The sequence below is a fragment of the Mustela nigripes genome, chromosome 3 (assembly GCF_022355385.1).
Source record: "Mustela nigripes isolate SB6536 chromosome 3, MUSNIG.SB6536, whole genome shotgun sequence".
In the NCBI taxonomy this organism is placed as follows: Eukaryota; Metazoa; Chordata; class Mammalia; order Carnivora; family Mustelidae; genus Mustela; species Mustela nigripes.
Genome location: NC_081559.1, coordinates 72,861,897 through 72,883,693, shown reverse-complemented (window position 1 = coordinate 72,883,693; position 21,797 = coordinate 72,861,897). Strand labels below are relative to the sequence as shown.

General features: G+C 42.6%; 1 protein-coding gene across 12 annotated transcripts in view; it reads right to left on the bottom strand.

Moving 5' to 3' along the window:
* The window catches only part of OSBPL6 (oxysterol binding protein like 6), a 204,188-nt gene that overhangs the window by 125,082 nt on the left and 57,309 nt on the right, over positions 1-21,797 (bottom strand). The window lies entirely within an intron of this gene.

Sequence of the window (21,797 nt, the reverse complement as noted above, 5' to 3'; positions counted from 1 at the left end):
CATTTCAAGCTGCCCAATTTCTTAGGCCTCTTACTGTTACCAGTTCATATGGGTTTCTATTTGGTTTCCATAGTAACTTCCTTCTTTGCTCATGAGACCACAAAAAATCAAAAACAAAACAAAACAAAAAAACCTGACAACTAAATCAGGTCTATTAGGTCTAAAGTTTGCTGTATTTAGATAGATAGATTTTTTTTTTCCTTTATTTGACAGAGAGAGATCACAAGTAGGCAGAGAGGCAGGCAGAGGGGGAAAGGGGAAGCAGGCTCCCTGCTGAGTAGAGAGCCTGATATGGGGCTTGATCCCAGGACCCTGAGATCATGACCTGAGCCCAAGGCAGAGACTTAACCCACTGAGCCACCGATAGATAGTATTGTCAGTAAAATCAGAATACACTGTAAAATGTTGAGGCAGGGAACTATGCCATCCATTACAATTCAAAGCTATTCTTCTGGAAATTTAATTTGATGCCATAGACTGATTTGAAAAAAAAATGTATGGGATAGGAAGGTGAGCCTATATTATCACAGAGCAGGAACTTCCTTGAAATCGAGTCCCCCCTTTGGGCAAAGTGGAGGAGCATATTATCAAGGAAAGAGCGTAGTGTTGGGGTCAAACAGGCTTAGTTCAAATCGCCGTGGTGGTGCTTTCTAGCTATGAAACCAGGCAGGATTTTCTGATCCTCAGTTTCTGCATCTGAAAAGTGGGCTTCTGGGATCTAATAAAACCTAGTTCAAGTTGCTAGGAAGATTACAAGTGATACATGTTCAGGACCTAGTACCGCACGCACCACATGCCAGACACTCCACTGGTAAATGCATGCAAGGGTTTTCCAGCTCTCAGATTCCTGGATTTCAGAATTATCCTTTAGTTCTCATGGCATACACCATAGTTTATATAAAAATACAGAGACATTATTGAATAGTATGTTGGGCTACTAATTTACACACCTTCTGATACAGATCAACTAACCCTAGGTTAAAATTTTTCTTTCCAAAAGCTGAGATCCTTGGATTATTCTACTACCTCCATACGTCAAGCTTTCTTCAGACTACAAGTCTGCAAACCATCCAGGGAGAAATGGCATGCTAAAAATGAGTGAAATGTTCACTTCAAGTACCCAACGTTTATGAGGTTCATAGAAATAAATACTACGCATTTAGAAGTTTAAAGTACCCTAACAGACAGCTATTGGGCAGTGATTGGCTAAGAACCCAGTCTCTGGAAGCATCTAGATTCAAATCCTGCTCTTCTTGTCTCTAGGTGTATGACTTTGGCTAAGTTATATCTTTTCTCTGTTCCTTGCTTTCCTTATCTGTGAAATGGGCTGTGAGCAAACCCATTGCACAGGGCTGCAAAGACAAGAAAAGAAGAATGCCTGGTATGTAGCAGGTGCCCAATGTTAGCTTTTATTACTTCATTTATTTATTTTGAAGATTTTACTTATTTATTTGACACAGAGAGAGAACGCACAAGCAGGGGAGTAGATGAGGGAGAACCAGGCTCCCTGCTGAGCAGAGAGCCTGATACGGGTCTCAACCCCAGGACCCTGGGAATCATGATCCAAGCCAAAGGTAGACGCTTAACCTCCTGAGTCACCCAGGCATCCCCAAATGTTAGCTTTTAAAGAAGCTTTGCTCAACAGTCACACTGCATGTATTCAAGATTCAAATTACCCCTGGTCATGCTTGGTGGTTCTTCCTATTCCTTGATAAGAGAACCACACAGAAGAATTTCTTGGAAAGCATTTACTGCTTACTTCCTGTCCTGCTTGTTACAGACCTGACCTGACCCCATGCTCAACCATGCTGCAAGGCCCTATCATAGGCTCCCCTTACCATGGTGTAGTCCACAAACCCGTCCCACTCAGTCACCAACCTGTCCTGGACCAGCAACCGTGTTGCTGTGGGCTTTGCCTGACATCCTTAATTTTATTCAGCAGGAACAGTAGGACAAGACTTCTTGGCAGAGAGCAGACTCAATTAGAATCGTAGAAGGAATGACATCACGAAACTGGCAAGGGATAAAGCTGAGAGCCTTGGTATCTGTGAAGGTCAGAACTCAATAATTAGTTGTCACTAGGCTATGCTGTCATATTCACCTTCCTTCCAAAACTGTGGACCTATCTCAGGATCCACTCAAATACTGACCAAATGCCTACGCCGGCTTCGAGAGTTTAGAGTGTGGAAACACGAGCAATACTAACACTGAGAAAAATGCATTCCCTTGGATTGTAATGACTAGGGTCTTTGTAAGTTTTGAATGACCTTTCATGAAACCTAGAAAACCAATTTAGACTCTGTAGTCAAATTCTTTTTCATTGTTGGGGGGGGAATTTAAGTTGGGATGAGCACTTTGGAAAAATGCTGGACAAATCTTCTCAAGGTAGTAATACTCTGTGATCTACCAGTTCCACTCCTGGAGAGACGCTCAAGAGAAGGGAGTGCTGACATCCATCAAAAGAGAAATCTGGCCATGTTCACAGCAGCTGTATTCCTACCAGCACCAAACCTGTAATAAGCCCGAGGCTCACTAAGAATGATGCACAGAAATGAACCAGAATGAATGACCAATGCTTGTAAGAACAAGCAACAACGGGGACGAATCCCAACACAAGGAGTTGTATGATTGTATAATTCCATGTTCAAAGACTGGCTGAATTAGCGTGCACAGACAGCCGTCAAAAAGGCAGCTACTATGGGTTGGTACAGACTGAAGGAGGTGTGACAGAACCTTCCAGTGTGCTCGAAATGCTCTCAATCTTCTTCTGGAGGCGGCTTTATGCATGGGTACAGAGAGAAGTAATTGAGCCTATGTTTAAGATTTGCATACTTCATTGTACATAAGTCATACCTTTTAAACAAAAGTAAAAAACGCCATCCTTCCTTTAAAAAGACTGTGCACTCTGAGAAACAAACAGGGTTTTGGAAGGGAGTGGCGTGGGAGGTTGGGTGAGCCTGGTGGTGGATATTAAGGAGGACATGTATTGCATGGAGCACTGGGTGTGGTGCATAAACAATGAATGCTGGAACACTGAAAAGAAATAAAATAAAATAAAAAAATAAAATAAAATAAAATAAAAACAAATTTTTTAAAATACCCCCCCCAAAAAAGTTGTGTTCCCTTGCCTTGATTAATTAAATGAATGCCTACCACTATAGTAACCATTGCCAACATGCCTTTGGTGGTCCTTGCTGTTACGGAGTTTGGATGCTGGTGGAGAAAAATCACTTCATCAGTAGCACTCTTCATTTGGTGATAAATCATATACCACCTTCTAACATCTCATTTGTACTTTTTTTCAATTACGTGATGATTTTATAGTTTGCTCAAATTTATTTATATCCGGTCTATCTTAAAATGTAAATTCCTTGGTTGTTTTAAATCCTTCTATGCCCTTGCATGGCAGGCACAGTCTCATACCCAGCATGTGTTCAATAATTTCTTGTTTATTCATCTACCACCACCATAGTACTTCTCTCGGCCTTGTGTTTCCTGTCCAATGTTCATTTCTTCAGATTTTCACCTTTTCCTGACTCCTAGGAAGCCTGTAAACCTGTCAAACACTTCAGATAGTACACGGTCTGTATTTACGTAAGCTCTGTCTACTAGTAGAGTGTAGAATGTGGTTTACGCTATTCTAGGTTTTCTTTCTGTCATTAACCCTTTCAGCCGATAATAGGACAAAATCCACTCTATATGATTCATCCCATTGCAGAATCCTATAATAAGAATATGGGGACTCCTGGATGGCTCACTTGGTTGGGCAACTTCCTCGGCTCAGATCATGATCCTTCAGTCCCAGGATTGAGTCCCCATCAGGTTCCCTGCTTAGCAGGAAGTCTGACCCTCCACCATCTCTCTCTCTCTCTCTCTTTCAAATAAATAAATAAATAAAAATCCTTTAAAAAAAATTAAAAAAAAAAGAATATAGAAGAGGTCAAGTGGGGAAAGTACAGATGTAATCAATAGACTCATCATCGAGGAGAAAATAATAAACCTTGCTTTGATCGCTTTCGATGCACTGGCAAACAAAAACAAAAACAAAAACAAAAAACCAGCCCCATCTTCTGGCTTCCTCTTCCCACAGTGCTCACAGTCCTGTGGATGCCATACGTATGCAGATGCCCAGAAAATACCTGAGAATGACATGTAGGATGTCATGCTACTCATCTCCCCAGTATTTTTTTTTTTTTAATGGGACTTTTCCAAGGGTCATTCATTTAAAAGTTCCAGAAAAAAGCATGGGCCCTACAACTGAATGTACTTAATAACAGCTACCATGGATCTGACCCAAAGGACAAGAACCGGGGATGACTGTAGTTTCATCATTTTCTTCTCTGTGGTCTTGTTACAGATGGCAGGACTCTCGTGATTCCTAAAGCCACCTGTTAGCGCCGGAAGTCACAAGGCTGCAGGTTGCATCTGGAAGTCTCAGCCTCTCTCCATGCAGTCAGGCTTCCTGTTGACTTTCCTACTGACCCGCTGAGCACCAGCTGCTGTCACAAACACTATGCCCACTTCGGAGACGGAGCAAGCTGATCCACCACAGGCCCTATGGCTTTGTGCCAGAGCGCGCTGACTCAGCAGAATCGGTTTCTGTTTGGTTCTCTCCCTGGTATTCAAAGGGGCGAGCCCAGTAGGCCTTTACTCTTCTATTCTCCTCTGAGACACCTGCCCACTGTAAATCATGAGGTATTATCCTGGGGACTATCATCAGAAGTCATGCTCCAGGGGCGACTGGGTAGCTCAGTCGGTTAGGCGCCTGCCTTCGGCTCGGGTCATGATCCCAGGGTCCCAGGATTGAGTCCCACATCAGGCTCCCTGCTCAGCAGAGAGCCTGATTCTCCCTCTGCCTGCTGCTCCCCCTGCTTATGGTCTCTCTCTCTGACAAATGAATAAATAAAATTTTAAAAAAAGAAGTCATGCTCCAGGTTGTGACAGGTCAGGGAGATGCTAAAGATACATCCCCACGTAATCTGTATGTTGAAGCTCTAACCCTCAACATGGCTGTATTTCGATATGATCTAGGACTGTGAGGGAGGTGATAAAGGTCAAACGAGGTCAGAAGGGTAAGCCCTTCTAATCATACACGACTGGCATTTTATAAGAAGAGGAAGAGACAATAGTGATTAATCCGTCTCTCATCCCCCCTCCCACTCCAGCTCACACAGAAACCATGTGAGCACACGGGAGAAGATGGTCATCCATGAGCCAGAAAGAGTCCTCCCGAGAAGTCAACGCCGATGACACCTTAATCTTGAACGTGTAGCTCCTGAACTGTGAGAAAACAAGCACCTATTGTTTAAGCCACCTAGTGTGTGGCCAGCTTCTGTTCGCACGGAATGGAAGCTCCAGCTCTAGCTCCCGCTGACTAACACTGTCAGCGAAGAGCTGTAGAAGCAGTGGCCTCCCATAAATCTGAGATCACACATAGGCAGTCCACTGGGGGCAATGTAGTCCCTGAATCAGCTGGGCACAAAAACGAATTTCACAGAAGGACTGAGGATTAGGCTTGAGACCAGAATTCCAAATAGGCAGCCCTGCAAGCCTCAGAGCGATTTCTCCTCGCCCCGCCCTGCCCCCCACACATTATCCCTCCTTTCCATTCTTGAAGCACATTCTGCCTGGAAAACACTTCTTTCCCTTTCTTCATCATCTAGCTAATCCCAGTTCAGCCCAAAGATCAGTCCCCAGGGAACGTTCTCTGATCCCTCGGGCGGGGCCCTCCCTCTATCAACAGCTCATAGCACCGCATTCTTGCCCCCACCTTTGAAGCAAGTTTTGCAGACAGAGATTTCTGTGATCTCTTTTTAGGTGCACATTTTAACCACTAGTCTGTAAACGTCCCACAGCTACAGGACGCTCAAATATCTGCAGCACAAAGTGGGGAAAGAAGAGGAAAAGGAAGAGAGAGCGGGGGATGAAAAGGGTAGAAGAGGGAAGGGGAGCAAGAGACCAAGAAAGTGAAAGAGAAAGGTTGAAGGACCCAGTACTTCGACTTTGTCCATTGGGGCTGCTAGATTGAAATACCAGGGACTGTCTGGCTTAGACAAGGTAGAAGGGCCAAGGGAGTGCTGGGAGGTCTCTTTTTGAAGGGCACTGATCCCACTCGTGTGGGCTCCATCCTCAGGACCTAATCAGCTCCAAGGCCCATCTCCCAATGCCATCCTTTGGGGGTTAGGAATTCAATATGTGAATGTTGGTGGGAAGAAGCAGTCTAGTGCGAGGAGGAGTGCCTGGGTGGCTCAGCCACTGGCTGTTTGCCTTCGGCTCGGGTCATGATCCCGGAGTCCTGGGATGGAGCCCTGCAGCAGGCTCCCTGCTCAGCAGGAAACCTGCTTTTCCCTCGCCCATACCCGCTGCTTGTGTCTTGCTGTGTCTCTCTTGCTATGTCTCTCTCTATCAAATAAATAAGTAAAATCTTAAAAAAAAACACAACAGTCTAGTATGTACACGGTACAGTCATGTCAGATGGGGACCAGTGACAGCAGGGAAGCATGCTGACCTGTTCACACTTGCCCCCCAAATGTTGCCACACTTTCAAGAGCTGGCCTGAATCTTTCAAATCAAAGATTCCATGACCTCTCATACAACCGTGGGTTAGTCAGTCCTACAACTTGAGATGGTCTGAACTAAATTAAATGGTTCCGTGCAAACTTCAGGGGCTGTATTTAGTCATTTTGTGTACACACACACACACACACACACACACACACACACACACAATTTTTTAACAGAAACAATCAGTACAAAATTCTAAAAAAGTAACATATTAAAAAAAACAAAAACAAAAACAACCCACTGTGCCCCACTGATAATACTCTTGAATTTTCACACACACCCCCATCTTGAGCTGCCCAGCAGTGATTCCCTACCTACGGCCCAGGGACCCCTTGGAGATTACACAATTATTGTGCGAAGCTCACACACACCCACAGAGCAATACTGTCTGCAGACCAAATACGTTATAGCCCAATTATTAAAGGAGACAATGCCTTATAAATCTATAGTATTGGCCTGATGATCTGTTTTGGACATTTATATGATGGAACAATGCCACCGGCCAAGTAACTTCAAGGGACTTGATTTACTTTTTTATATGTTAATGGATTTTCCTTTTCCCTCATTCAATCATTTCCATAATTCAGAAATAACCAGAAACCCTTAAGGAACACAGCAACTGGCATTCACTGCTTAGAACAGTGTTAGAAGAGAGTTCCTTGTGCAGCCCAACTGTGGGTCATCATGTAAGGAGGCCCACCCACTCTGGACAGCTCACTGAGCCTCCCGTTACCAGGCAACGGTCCTGTCCTCTGTTCTAAATATGGGCTTAGTGTGACTCTCTCCAACAAGAGGAAAAAGCTCTTGGCAAAAGGCTATAACATCAGAGGCTTCAAGGATATCCTGAGGTCAAGTTTAAGTTGATCATCATCATTTTAGAAGTTACTGAGAATTTCTGGGTCTTGTGTGTGAAGCACACATATACCCATACCTGAGCATCTCTGCAAGCCCTAGGCTTCCGAAACCAAGGTCTGAAAGACATGTGGTCAGAGAGAGAAAGGCACAATCACCAAGTATCCCAATCCAGCTACACTGACCAAGAGTTGGATGTCTGGATTTCTAGTCACAGCCCTGCTGCTTTGAAGTGTGTCGCTTTGCAAGTCACTGAGCAATGAATCTGGGGCTTGGTCTATTTATTTACAGACTGAAGATGTTAGGCTATCAGATGATCACAAAACTCCTTCCAACTCCCACAGTCTATTCTAGCTAGACTTTTGTCTAGGATCACACTAACACGGGTTCCTTTTCCATTAAAAATTTGCAAATGTGTCTTACAAAAGACCGAGTCTGGAAATTCTGATAAGATAAGTACCAAGTGCTGGGTATACTGAGTATCATATGGGATTTGGACATATTTTCTCCAACTCTGAATTTCAATTCTGATTCTTCACCTCTATTCCATATTTCCCAACTTACGAATTCCAAGAAACGCTGAGAGATATAAAAACCCTAGGATTCCGATTTTCTTCTAGCACCTTTTTTTTCCCTCCCAGAACTTTTTAAAATTAAGATTTTATTTCTTAGAGCAGTTTTAGGTTCACGGCAAATTTGGGGAGGAAGTACAGAGACTTCCCATGAACGCCCGCAGCTACATGGGCACACCTTTCCCACTACCAACATTGTCCACCAGACTCGTGTATTTGCTACAACTGATGAACCCATATTGACACATCATAAGCACCCAAAGTCTATAATTTAAATTCTGGTTCACTCTTGTTATTGTACACTTCTATGGCTTTGGACAAATATGTAATGACATCTACCATTACAATAATTTAGAGAATATTTTCACTGCCCTAAAAATCCTCTGCGCCCATCTGTTCATCCCTTCCCCGCCCAACCACTCTGACCCCTGAGCAACTACTAACCTTTTCATTGCCTTCATAGTTTTACTTTTTCCAGAATGTCCTATAGTTGGAATCAGTATGAAGCCTTTTCATATTGGCTTCTTTCACTTAGCAATATGCATTTAAGTTCCCTGCATGTCTTTTCATGATTTGATAGCTCATTTTTCTTTCTTTTTTTTTTTTTTTAAAGATTCTATTTATTTGAGAGAGAGGGTATGAGAGAGAGAGAGCATGCGGGGGGAGGGTCAGAGGGAGAAGCAAACTCCCCACTGAACAGGGATCCTGATGTGGGACTTGATCTTGGGACACCGGGATGATGACCTGTGCCAAAGGCAGTCAGTTGCTTAACCAACTGAGCCACCCAGGTACCCAATAGCTCATTTATTTTCAGTGCTGGATAATACTCCATTGAAACATTCATTTACTGGAAGACATTTTGGTTGCTTCCAAGTTTTAGTAATTATGAATAAAGCTTCTAGAAACATTCCTGGTTTTTGGGTGGACATAAGTTTTCAACTCCTTTGGGAAACTACCAAGGAGTGACCACAGATCCTATAGTAAGAGTATGTTTGTTTAGCTTTGTAAAAAACTGCTGATCTGGGACCCTGGGTGGCTCAGTGGGGTAAGCCACTGCCTTCGGTTCAAGTCATGATCTCAGGATCCTAGGATCGAGTCCCGCATCGGGCTCTCTGGTGGGCAGGGAGCCTGCTTCCCTCTCTCTCTCTCTCTGCCTACTTGTGATCTCTCTCTGTCAAGTAAATAAATAAAATTTAAAAAACAACAACAACAACAAAACTGCTGCTCTTTCTTCCAAAGCAACCAATACTATTTTGCCTTCCCACCAACATCAACAAATGAGAGAGTTCCTATTGCTCCATATCCTCACCACCATTTAGTATTATCAGTGTTCCAGAGTTTTGTTTATTCTAAAAGGAGTGCTGTGGTATCTCATTGTTGTTTCAATTTGTATTCGCCTGATGACATATGATGTAGAGTGTCTTTTCATATGCTTATTTGCTATCTTTATCTCTTTTTTGGTGAGGTATCTGTTAAGGTCTTTGGCCCATTTTTAAATCAGTTTGTTTATTATTGTTTGGTTTCAAGAATTCTTTGTATATTTTGGGTAATAGTCCTTTACCAAATATATCTTTTATAAACATTTTCTCTTAAGCTTGTGGCTTGTCTTCTCATTTCCTTGGCATTATCTTTCACAGAGGAGAAGTTTTTAATTTTAATGAAGGCCAGTCTCTTCCATCTTTAATCCACTGGATCCCATAGGCTTAGAGAGGGAGGCTATTAAGTTATATTTCTTTGAAATCAAAGAGGAGGAGGCACCTGAGTGGTTCAGCTGGTTAAACCTCTGACTCTTGATTTTGGCTCAGGTCATGACCTCAGGGTTGTCGAATCAGGCTTCTTGTGGGGCTCCTGATTAGTGGGGAATCAGCTTGAGATTCTGTCTCTCCCTCTTCCTCTGCCCCCAGCTGCTGCTCACATGCACTCGCTCTCTCTCTCAAATAAATAAATCTTTTAAAAAATATATTGAAAGGAAACTTGTCACTACAACATTGCGTTTCACTGATGCCTCTTTCAAAATATTAACATTTCTTCTTTAAAAATGAATATTAAGTTTAAAATAAACATAAACAACACTTCACTTATGTATCTTGATTCATGAAATGCTTTTCTTGGAGACAGATTCTGAATAAGAATAATGAAATAGAGTTTTGCTAACATGTTACTAATCTTAAAAGCCGGTATATTTGGGGCACCTAGGTGGTTCAGTCAGTTAAGGGTCTACCTTTGGCTCCGGGCATGATCCTAGAGTCCTGGGATCGAGTCCTGCATCAGGTTCCCTGCCCAGAGGCGAGTTGGCTTCTACTTCTTTCTCTGCCCCTCCCTATCATTCATGCTCTTTCTCTCTCTCTCAAATAAATAAATAAATCTTTTTCAAAAAGCTGGCATGTTTGTATTTTTCCCCATCAAAAACAATTCCCTTTTGTAAGAAGCATTAGAGAATATTTAATACTAAAACAATTGAGAATATTTAACACATTTACTTCATTTATTGTAGATATTCAATGTGAAAACAGACATACTTCTGAGATTGGCATTTTAAACCTTTATAAGCAGTTTTCCTAGCAAAGAACAAAAATTTACATCTGTATTTAATTCTGAAACTCCTTTTGGAGTCAGTAAAATATTCCTGTTTGCATCTCTAATTATGGTAATAACGTGCATATGTGTAATGTTTTGCCTTAGCTATTGAATGTTTACATGAATGCATATGCCTTCCACACTAACCAGGGGACACCGAACCCTGGGCCTCTTGCCTCCACCCCGTAGAATACAAAATAGTTGTCTAAATGTCTTACACACTGCCTCTCAAATAACAACAACATTCAAGTTAAGACCAGTAAGGGAAATCTGACAAAAATTATGCAGAAGCTTTCTTGACTATGAAGGAAAACCAGAACCACCATAGGTATGAGGGGCTTGCTGTCAGTTAATTTTGCCTTGTTTTCACACACCAAATATCTCATTTCTAAAGATAAAAGCCCTTTCCTGAGAAAAAGTTCAAAGTGAGAAACCAGTTGAAGGAGGGTCAACTGAAGCTGAAATTCACTCAATACCAAGTTTTCCATTTGAACTGCCATAATGTGTTTTCTGATCTCCTCACTTCACATAAATCACTCACATCAAGTCGTCTAGCCATTTCCTGTCCGGCTGAAGCCAGTGACTAAGATTTGAGCTTCACCTTCTTGATCCTTTTCTCTATTCAGACATGTTCAAATGTTGCTTTTGTGAAAGGGCAAAGAAGTAGGCAGAAAACCAGATCAGATATTTCAAGATCTCTTTGCAACATTTTCTGTAATTTTGTAATTATTTCCTTAGCCTCTTCTCCATTATTGTACAGTCCTTGGTTATTCACTTTATACTTTTCCAAACAATCATCATTTCTTAGTAAACTTTAATTCAAATTGGAAGTTCAAACTCATGAAGGAATGGGCTTAATTTCCTAACTTTTTGCCCTGAAAGGACCTAAAAATAATGACTCACCAGCAGCAATCACCACCCCTACAGCTCATATTGTGTCTTGAAATACTATTTCCATCAAAAGGAACTAGAGCTCCCTTAGAGAAATGGCTGAATTGAGGTCTGGGAATAAAAAGTACAATGAGCCTGGAACATCTTATCTATGAAACACATTCTAGATAAATAAGTAGAGAGATAAATAAGTGAATCATTGATTAATACATGTACACACACATGTATACTATATACACAATTCCGAAGCCAATTAGAAGAGGCTCCCCTCGCCAAAAATTGGGTAATTTTGATCATCAAACAGAATAATGATTGCCATTCAAATAGATCAAATGTGTTTAAATCCACAAGTTCACTTAAAAAGTTACTGGTCACTTTTAGAGGAAGCCCAGTTAACCAACTCACTTCGAAACTGGTAAGGAAAGAGAAAGAATCAGTATCTATCTTGCTTTTCTATTACAAGCCTGCTCCTTGTAATGGATAAACAAGAACGTGATACAGAAGAGTTTCTCTTTATGGAACATTCCAGCTAATAACTGAAGGAAAAGGTCAGATTTAGATCACCAAGCAGCACCTCCTAATGAGTGACCAGGATCTCAGCAAAGGTCCTCAATGCTGTGATCCCAAAGCCAGCCACATCCTTCGAAGGGTTCCCAGGGAAATGAATCGTCCACTGTTGACTCAAACCGAACACAAACAGCAAATGCAATAAAGTCAAAGTTAATTTTACCATTCAGACTCTCTTCTTTTCAATCAGTTAAAGAAACTACAAGTAATTCAGCAACATCAGTTTATAAACTTTCTTTGGGAAAGAAACCGTCTGCCTTAGGCGCCAGAGGCACCTATAAACTAGTTCATGCTTGGGTTCACAGCTCTACTTATAAGCCTTCCCTATATAAACTCTTACACATATATCCCCTAAGAGTGACATGCAAGGGTAATTCTGCTTTTATTTTATTTTATTTTTGGTCCATGTTGTCCTTCTGTAACTTAAAACAGAGATAATTGAGTTAAAGAATTCAAAGAAAATTCCCTACAGAAGAAAACCACATTTGGCTCTAATTCTACTGTTGAGTTCCCACGGATTTCTTTTAAATGAAATGCAAGCTCTGGGTACAGTAATTTAACCACTATTTTGATCATTCCTCTTCTACTTAATTAGCAAAACTAAGCCGTCAAGTAATCCCATTAAAAATGAGGAGACAGGTAAATGGCTTCTGATTCTTACAATTATCTGTACTTGACCTTAGAAAAATCAGCACAAGCTCAAATGGAATTTGATCAAGAGGCCTCCAAAAACATATAGGCAGACACATTAGGGGAAATTAGTAGGGAGGGGACCTGAGGGGTGGGGAAGCATTCTGTATAAGCAAATGACTTGGTGAGCTACAGGCAAATATTTCATGTGCAGCAACTCCTCCACCACCAACCTTCCAAACAGAATCTGCTCTCACTGGATGGATTGATGGGTACTTCATACATCAAGAAAAACTGTCCATCTCCCTCTGTAAGCTTAAGCAATGATGATATGAGGCCAGGACCTGGGTTTTTTCGGGGTATCATTCAGGAAATCATCTTTCTGTAGCTCTGAGATAGGACTAGAGCACCAGTCTGAACAACGCACCTAACCCTGGGTCAAAAGACTAGAGCTTCCCCGCCATGATGCTGAACGAAAGAAGCCTGAGGCAGGAGTATGTTCTGAAAGAGTCCACTCCTATGAAACTTAAGAACACATAAAACTCATCTCTGGTAGGAAAAAAACAAAAAACAAAACCAAGAAACCAGAACAGTGGTTACCTAGGGAGGGTGGGGAGTTGACTGAGAAGGGGCATGAGGGAATTTTCTGAGGAGACAATTATCTTCACAGGGTATAGGTTACATAGGTATACCCTGTTTGTCCAAGCTATAAAGCTAAGGTTAGTGCTTCTCAGTGTATGTAAACTTTTAAAAACTATAAGTACTGACACCATCATCATGGGTGGGGGGGGGGGGTAAGAGCTGGTGAAGGTATAGAGGACTTAAGGTGGCAGAATACTGACAATTGTGGAGATTGGACGATGGGTGTATGAGGGTTCACGACAGTATGCTGTTTACTTGGTACAAGTTTAAATTTTCCATGCTAATGGTCTTTTAGAAAGACTAGAACTTTAATCCCCTCTCCAGTACTTAATAGCTATTGGGCGCTTGGTAAATCATCTCAACCTTTCTGAACCTCGTTTTATTTATCTATAAGCTGAAGATAATGATCCCTGTACATCTCAGTCAAAATAACTCTGGGTTGTTGCCAAGTATCATGGGAGGCAATGGAAATAAAAGTAACTTCTAAGCTGTGAAGTAATACATAAATGTAACAAATTAATAATGAAGATTTATAATTAATAATAGACGAATATTCCGTCCTGGAATGTTTGAGGAGCTCATTGGTACATTTCTTTCAACAGAAACAAGAGGTGTATCTATTCATTTTTCAATAATTCCTGCTTAAAAAAATAGTAATGGAACTGATAAATCAAAAGGATGGATAACAAATGTTATTTATGTTCACTATAAGATTTATTTAGCATAACTTCCTACTAATATGAAAATTTATGCCTAAAGAAAAAGTTTGAGTGCCTTGCACAAACATCATCAACCTGACAGCTGAGAAATGATGCCTAAAAGCACACTCCAAAAGGAAGTTGGTTTAGGAACTTAAATGACGTAGATAATGCACGTGCTTAAAACTGAGGTTCAAAAAAAACAAAACCTGAGGTTCAACTGTGAAGCTTGACCATCCAAAATAATGTTCACGAGCTCATATAAAATCACAGTATCAGGATAACAAACACTACATTCTTAATGTGATTACGTTATGCTTAGAAATTAGAAAGCTGGGGGCGCCTGGGTGGCTCAGTTGGTTAAGCGACTGCCTTTGGCTCAGGTCATGATCCTGGAGTCCCGGGATCAAGTCCCACAACGGGCTCCTTGCTTGGGAGTCTGCTTCTCCCACTGACCTCTCTCCTCTCATGGTCTCTCTCTCTCAAATAAATAAATAAAATCATTAAAAAATTTTTAAGAAAAAGAAATTAGAAAGCTGGACTTCTAAATATTTGATTCTTCAGTATTAAGGCACATAAATACTCAACTCGAGGAAGCCCAGTGGACATGTGGACCATTCCTTTATTTTATTAACTCATCCGTTAAGCTAACCTTTGTCACTTACAGCTATCACAAAATACAACTTGCACTGGGAAAGAAAGGCAGAGACAGCAAGAGAGAGACAGAGAAAGAAGTGGTGTACCTCTATTCTGATGTCCCACTCTAGTCCCCAAGAGTAAGAGTATACCCTGAAAAGACTAAGGGGTCGGCCTGGTGTGCTCTTGTTGGTTCAAGTTTCAAAGTAAATAAGCATGCCAGAGTGATGTCTTGAAGAAGCACACTTCAGTTCAAAAATACACTTATAAGAAAGTCACTTGGATATATTCCTCTGCATTCATCCAATCTTCAAATAATAGATGCATGCACCAACTTCCCACTTTCAGTGTTCTAACATCTTTTTTTAGACCTGATTTAGGCAAACAGGCTCCTTTCATGTCCATTCTCCAGCCTGGCCTTTCCGCTCTGCATGATGTGACCCCCGCGTCCTCCTCAAGCAACCTCAAACACCATGTTCATATATTTCCACACGACTTCCCCGAAAAGTGCTGGCTAGGGGTGCCAGCAGCTGGGTTTCAGGAAGGCCCAAGGAATACCAGCTGAGCTTCTGTTTATGAAATTACTAAACAAAACCATGACCGAAACTGCCCATTTCTTATTCCTTTGTCATGGTAGAGCACATTACACAACACCAGAACCAAAGCTCTGGTCATTTCAAGAAAAAATCAAGGCTTCAAGCTAAAACTTCCATGCTAGCTATCACTCTTTTCATAAAACCTTCCCCCATGAAACTTGGGTTCTGAGCATATCCTTCCCCCAGCTTATAGGGCCCCCAGTATGGTTCAAATAAAATATAGAACCATCTAATTAAATCTGAATACCAAATAAACACCGCATCTTTTAATATGTCTCAAATATTGCATTCTATAATAAACTTTTATACTAAAAAAAAATTCCTTGTTCATCTGAAGTCCAAATTTAATGTGGTGTCCTATTTTTATTTACTAAATATGGCAACTCACAAGCCCACCTCCACTCTGATGATGGATACAATCAACATGCCCATAAAGAACACACTAACTGCTATATCCATTTCTGATTTGCTAGCTCTGAATTTATCCCTTCAGAATATACAGCAAAAGATAACAGAGCAAACTATGAGAACAAGCAGGATGACATTACTGGGATAACCACCTTTCCCCAACTGTGAAACGGAAAGCGTTGGACTAGATGGAAAACTCCATGGAACTCTTGCATTATTTTTTTTTTTAAAGATTCCATTTATTTATTTGACAGAGAGAGATGACAAGCAGGCAGAGAGGCAGGCAGAGAGAGAGGAGGAAGCAGGCTCCCTGCCGAGCAGAGAGCTCGATGCGGGGCTCGATCCCAGGACTCTGAGATCATGACTGGAGCTGAAGGCAGCGGCTCAACCCACCGAGCCACCCAGGCACCCCGAACTCTTCATTATTAACAAACCTTTCCCCACATCAAAGTTAAGCATCAATGTCTGAAATTTCTCATGTTTCCTGGAAGAAGTTTCCTCAACAAAGCAGAAAACAAAACAAAGAAAATAAAACAAACCCAAAAAACCAACCAACTCAATTTGTCATCTACTTCTACTTCTCTTTCAAAAGCATTTCCTGAAACTCAACAGTAATAGTGACAGTAATGACTTCTCTTGGACAGTAGCTTGAATGTTTGCCAATATTTGCCAACTTCTACAGATTCTATCCACAGTCCACTCTCTCAGCAATGTTCACGGTTGGAGAAACTCGTGGTCTAGTCATACCAGGGGCCTTTATCACAGGCGGTGATCCCTGACGTACTGCTTACCAAGAGGTCATGTTATTTTAGCAGAAGATCCAGACCCACTCTAAGATGGACTTGGGTCAGGATTTCATCACGCCAAGGAAGGAACAGCAGACATCTGATTCCTGTTGGCCGAAGACAGTCTAGAAGTATTAACATTAATTATAAGGAATGGGATTGGATTTATGCCCTTCTGCATAAATTTGGTTCTGGTCACATGGCCTCAAGTACCAGTGTTGTTATGTGTGGTAGAGAGGGCATCTAATACAGTCCCATTTGTTAACAAAAACTACTGACCCTACGAGAACAAGTCTCCCATTTTTGTTTGTTTGTTTGTTTGTTTGCTTCATCCAAATCATCTTCCCTGTTTTAAATGTTTTGGTTTGGGCAATTATGCTAATTACACTGGCACACTGTGGCCCAGGGGCCAAATCTTGTCCTCTGCTTATTGTGTATTAAAAGTTTTATTGGACCCTAGCCATGCCCATGTATTTATGTACTGTCTGTGCTGCTTTCACGCTAGCACATGAGCTAAGTAGTAAGCCACAGGCCGTATGGCTCATGAACCCCCAAATACTTATGACCTACCCCCCTACAGACAGGGTTTGCCAGCCTCTGCTAATCCCCTGCACTCTCCAAGTGCCCAGGGAGTGTTTCTGGTGTAGCAGCTCATAGGGCCGAGAGCAGTCCCACTAGCCTCAGATGTTCTTCAGAATTCAAAGGAGAAACACACAAGCGTGGAGATAGGAGAAAGCACATTACTTTCTGCTCCGAGTCTGGCATTTCAAAAAGTGGAACTACGTCACAACAAGCACACGTACAGGACACGCGCTGCCGCCATTCCTTGTAGTCAGAGGAAGAAAATGCAGGAGAGCAGGAATACAGAAAACGTCTCTATTTGGTGCCAGAGCCTATGAAGGTACTGTCCCTGGTACAGGAATTCAGAATTTAAATCAACACGGTTGTTCTGTGACTTCCCTGCTTTAGGCAGGAAGGGTGCGTGATCAGAAGGAACAACTGCCTTCAACACCGAAATGCCTCTGAGCCTTCAAAGAGGGCCACGTAGGTGCCTTGGAGGACAGACTGCCAGGATGACATATTATGGGCTCTGAGAGGCTCTTGCTGAATACCGTCTCCTTTGCAGTAATCAAGCATGAAGGGCCCCTTGTAATCTCCTTTCTGCTCCACGGAAAGCCCTTGTAAGCAGAAATGGCACACTCACAGTTAATGAAATTTTATGCCATAGAAAATGAAACACAGATACTCCTCTCATTGAGAGGACCAGGAAGGAAAAAAAGAGGGAGGACTCATAGTAACTGTTGCTAAGTTTGACTTCACAATATTGACAGAGTAGATGGCTGACCAAATAAAAACTTTAAGAACTGGGACTAATTCAACCCTTCAAACCCTCTTATGGATCACAAGGGGCTCTCCCGCTGTGGTTCTTTCTTCCCTCCTTTGAGTCTTACTGTTCCATCACATACCCCCTTCCACACCCTGAGCCCACCACTCCCTTGTTTGCCTAAAGGTGGGTCCCATGCTTGTGGTCCTTCGGCTCCTGCTGGACAAACACAGAAAATCAACTACACACCCACACCCCGGGAAAGGGGAAAGAGACATCCCAACTCATTTCACTTCCAGGTGCAGCCAGAACTCAATCCGTTCATGCTTTTTTCATTCAAATATTTGGTGAATGTCTGCTATGTGCCAAGGATTGTGCTTAGGGTTAAGGTTCAAGGGTAAAAATAGACACAGACACAACCTTCTCAGGACATTGACAGGGGAGGGGAGCAGAAGGGCAGTTATCAGGTAAATAATCCCACAGAGTCTCAGGTGACGTTATCTGTGAGGCTAAACCTAAGATCAGGAGTCTGTACACTGTGTTCAGTGCCGTGAAGGTGGAGGGCAGGAGTCTGACAATATAAAGAGGAAGGCGCCTCATCCGGGATCTGAGACGGCTTCTGCCCTGCAGAAGTGACATTTAAAATGAAACCAGAGGCAGGAGCAGGAGTTACTCAGGTGAAAGACAGAGCTGAGGGGCATTTCAGGCAGAAGGAAGAGCGGGTGCCGGCACCCTGAGGAAGAGAAAGTGTGGCCTCGTCAAGGGGGGTGAGAGTGAGGCTGGAAAGAGTATGGGAGGCTACGACCAGCGACCAGAGCAGCGGAGGATTAGATTTGACTATATAAAGGCCACTCTGTATGTGAGGACTAATCCTGAGGGGCAGGAACAGAAGCGGCGTCAGGAGTTGTTGAGAAAGGATGAGCCTGTGACCTGGCGGGGTCGGGGGAGGTATACAGCGGGTGTGCAGACCAGTGGAATGACTCAAGGCAGATTTGGTAAACAGGATCAACAGGAGATACTGATAAATGAAGGAGAAAAGATACCAAGAATATCTCCCAATTTGCTGGCATGAGCTCCTGGGTAGAGCTCACCATTTACCAAGACAAGAAATACTTCGGAAAGACGCTATAGGGTGAAGCATCAAGAATTCCATTTTGCCAACCACAAAGCTTGTCTGTAATGAGCACAGGAAGATTTACTGGCTTCTAGATAACCTTCTACGGTCTGTTCTCATCATCTGTAAAATGGGAAATATGGCAAACCTATGTGCTATGACAAAAAAGGCATATGCATTTAAAACATGTGGCATGATTCCAGGCACACAGTAATCTCAAAGAAACTTAAATTTTGAATGTCTGTTGGTGACCACAGGCAAGATGTCCAGTAGGCAGGTAGATAAGTCGGCTCTGTAGCTCAGAACTCTCTCCTGCTGGGAGAGTGGGAGGGATGACAAATGTTCGGTCCTGCTGGGAGATTATGAACCATACCCCTTGTTACAGATTTTATAATAGCAGCTGGAGATTTACTTGTAAATCAGCTAGAAGGTCAGTAGTGTGGGTGTCAACAGCACATAGATGGCACCCAAAGCTATAGAGAACAGAGTAATTTGATGGAAAAGTGAACTCTATGGAGAAAAACTGAGGGGTGAAGGAATGAGCCTGGAGCGAGTTAGTTAAACACAAAACAAAGATGAAAAATTGTAGGAAAGCAAACAGACATCAAAAGAGCTGTACATGGTATTCTACTTCTCCAAGCAGAAAAACGGCAATCTTAAAAAAGAGAGTCCGTTACTCCTTACTTATCAAAGTATTCACAAAGATATATTTGTAAAAATATTCACCGTAATGTCATAATAGCAAAAATGACCTCAAGCAATCTAAATCAATAACAGCAGACTGATTAGGTAAAGTATGGCACATCTATGTAAAGGAATAAATACAGAGCAATAAAAACCATGCCATAGATGATTTATTGGAAAAATGTTCACATTTTTTCACAGAAGGGAGAGGAAGGGAGAGGAGGTAAGGTTCCTACGACACACCAGAGCCTTGCCATCCATCACAACCAGCACACATCAGAGAAACAGCATCTCTGACAGAGACGTGAGCTCCTGAACCAGGAAGAGAACCACCAAAATGCTTGGGAAGAGAGAAAAGACAGAACCAAACCAAAGAGCTACTGAAAATTCTCCCAACCCAAAACCATGAAGCAGAACGAAACTGAAACAACACTCCAAACTGATGTAAATATCCTCACACAAGCATTTGGAGAATTGACAAAACACCTAGAATCAGAAATACAGAAGTTAACACCAGAAATGGATGAGGACAAGAAAAGGAAGAAACATAATGAGAGGTGATTGACTTCAACAAAGAAATGCAGGAAAAAAAAAAAAAAAGGACTTTCTCATCAAAACCGAAAAGTTACGGGGCGCCTGGGTGGCTCAGTGGTTAAGCCGCTGCCTTCGGCTCAGGTCATGATCCCAGGGTCCTGGAATCGAGCCCCGCATCGGGCTCTCTGCTCAGCAGGGAGCCTGCTTCCTCCTCTCTCTCTCTCTCTCTCTCTGCCTGCCTCTCTGCCTACTTAGGATCTCTGTCTGTCAAATAAATAAATAAAATCTTAAAAAAAAAAACTGAAAAGTTACAAAGTGCCCAAGAGAAAATAGATGTGAGTTGAAATAAGGAACATGGAAGAAAAAAAATCTAAAAATGACAAAGCAGGACATAGTAAAGAACTGGGTATGCATGAGAAATGGTGAGGGGCCGGGGGGGCACAATAGCACAGGGGCAGGTCATGGGGAGATAAAGTTGAGAAGCAAGACTGGAACCAGATCCATTCATTCAACACACACTTTCGAGGGTCTGAGCATGGAGGGCACAGCTGCTGGAAGCCATCAGTGGAACTGGCCCTTGCCGTGAAGGGAAGACAGATGGGGAGTCAGGGACCTGGAGTAAGGAGAATGATATAATCAGACTAAACAGAGAGGGAGGTAACTCTAGAAGCGTAATTTAGACATTCTGGAGTGTGGCGAGATGGGAAGGGAGGCTAATTAGCAGGTCATGATAAATAATTCTGAGATAAAAACATCAAGGTTTCCTGATAGCCCCCCATAAAGAAGGCACCAAGGCTTCTATTTTGGGAAACTGGAGAATGACCCCATAGTAGATGCAAAGAATTTCTGCTCTATGTTGGGCATGGCAGGATACAATATAGACTGGGACCTTGGGAGAGAGCAAAAACTGGAGATCTTGGGGGTGGTCATCTCTCTGGTGGCAGGGGCGGCTGCTGGACATGCAGAGATGTCCCATCAGTAACTGAGGGCTCATGCCTCCAACGACAATGTAACGTGAAGGAAGAGCACTGCAAGACAAAGAAGAGCAGCAGGCAAGCAGCCAAAAGAGAAGGTGCCCACAAGCCACCTGAGCACACATTCCAGAAATAGCAGCTGGCCCCCAAATACAGACTGTATGGAGACCAAAGAGAGTAAGTGCTGGAAAACAGGAACCTCAGACCATACCGGTGATCCCACTGAGAGGCAGTTTTGGGTTGAGGAGCAAATGGCATTCATAAAGGAGAATCAAGAAATGCTCTCACAGTGAAGGGAAGAAAGACAAAGAATGGTGACACCAATGGGAAGCTGGATCAAGGGAAATGTTGGGGGTGGATAGACCGGTGAGGGCCAGCAGTAAGGCCAGAACTGCAGAAATGCCATAAAGAGGATAGGAGACATGGCGTGAGAGAGAGGAAGGAGCGGACGGAGGAAGGAGCCATGGTTGTAAGTGGAAGCTACCAAATCAGCTTTCGAAGTCAGAGTCTCCTCCAAAACTGTGAGGGCAATGAGGGCAGAGGCTGTGTGTCGGTGCCAGACGCCAAGCTCCCAGGGGCCCATGAACAGCCTCTCCTTCTTTTAACCACTCTGGGTGTACTATGGAGCTTAAGGCCAGGGGCACAGAGTCAAAGACATAGCTGTGGGTGCCCGTTCTTCCGCTCCCCAACTGCTCTCCTTCCAGCAAACACATCCTAACTCATCCCAAGCTCAGTTTTCCTGGCAGTAA